Below are 1303 nucleotides of genomic sequence, written 5' to 3' on the forward strand. Positions count from 1 at the left end.
CCCTGAACCTGAAAGGACCCTGAAGCGAAAGCTAAGAGAAGTTAAAGCACAACTCTCTGTAGAGGACCTAACAGAAATCTTCAAAGAAGAAGACATGGCAGCCGAAAACAACAACAATGCAAGGAAGGTGCTGGGTGACTTTACTGCACCTACTCTCGACTTCTATAGGAGAAGCATCTCTATCCCTGCCATTGGAGCAAACAACTTTGAGCTTAAGCCTCAATTAGTTTCTCTAATGCAACAGAATTGCAAGTTCTATGGACTTCCATTGGAAGATCCTCATCAGTTTTTGGCTGAATTCTTGCAAATCTGTGACACTGTCAAGACCAATGGGGTTAACTCTGAGGTCTACAGACTTATGCTATTCCCTTTTGCTGTAAGAGACAGAGCAAGGATATGGTTGGACTCACAACCTAAAGAAAGCCTGAACTCTTGGGAAAAGCTAGTCAATGCCTTCTTGGCAAAGTTCTTTCCACCTCAAAAATTGAGTAAGCTTAGAGTGGAAGTCCAAACCTTCAGACAGAAGGAAGGTGAATCCATCTATGAAGCTTGGGAAAGATACAAACAATTGATCAAAAAGTGTCCCTCTGACATGCTTTCTGAATGGAGCATCATAGGTATCTTCTATGATGGTCTGTCTGAACTGTCCAAGATGTCATTGGACAGCTCTGCTGGAGGATCTCTTCATCTGAAGAAGACGCCTGCAGAAGCTCAAGAACTCATTGAAATGGTTGCAAATAATAAATTTATGTACACTTTTGAAAGGAATCCTGTGAACAATAGGACAAATCAGAAGAAAAGAGTTCTTGAGATTGATACTCTGAATGCCATATTGGCTCAGAACAAAATATTGACTCAGCAAGTCAATATGATTTCTCAAAGTTTGTCTGGAATGCAAGTTGCACCAGGCAGTACTAAGGATGCTTCATCTGAAGAAGAAGCTTATGATCCTAAGAACCCTTCAATGGAAGAGGTGAATTATATGGGAGAACCCTATGGAAACACCTATAATCCTTCATGGATAAATCATCCAAATCTTTCCTGGAAGGATCAGCAGAGACCTCAACAAGGTTTCAACAACAATGGTGGAAGAAACAGGTTTACCAATGGCAAGTCTTTTCCATCATCTTCTCAGCAACAGACAGAGAATTCTAAGCAGAGCCACTCTGACTTAGCAACCATGGTCTCTGATCTAATCAAAACCACTCAAAGTTTCATGACTAAAACAAGGTCCTCCATTAGAAACCTGGAGGCACAAGTGGGTCAGCTGAGTAAGAAAGTTACTAAACTCCCTCGTAGTACT

The 1303-nt window shown here is 41.3% G+C and overlaps 1 non-coding gene across 1 annotated transcript; it reads right to left on the reverse strand.

Annotated features, from left to right (window-relative positions):
• Nucleotides 1-490: 490 nt before the first annotated feature.
• Nucleotides 491-598, reverse strand: LOC112805079 (small nucleolar RNA R71). Its single transcript, XR_003203690.1, has one exon. It is a non-coding gene; the product is annotated as a small nucleolar RNA R71 (small nucleolar RNA).
• Between the last annotated feature and the right edge of the window lie 705 nt (nt 599-1303).

The sequence above is a fragment of the Arachis hypogaea genome, chromosome 5 (genome assembly GCF_003086295.3).
Source record: "Arachis hypogaea cultivar Tifrunner chromosome 5, arahy.Tifrunner.gnm2.J5K5, whole genome shotgun sequence".
In the NCBI taxonomy this organism is placed as follows: Eukaryota; Viridiplantae; Streptophyta; class Magnoliopsida; order Fabales; family Fabaceae; genus Arachis; species Arachis hypogaea.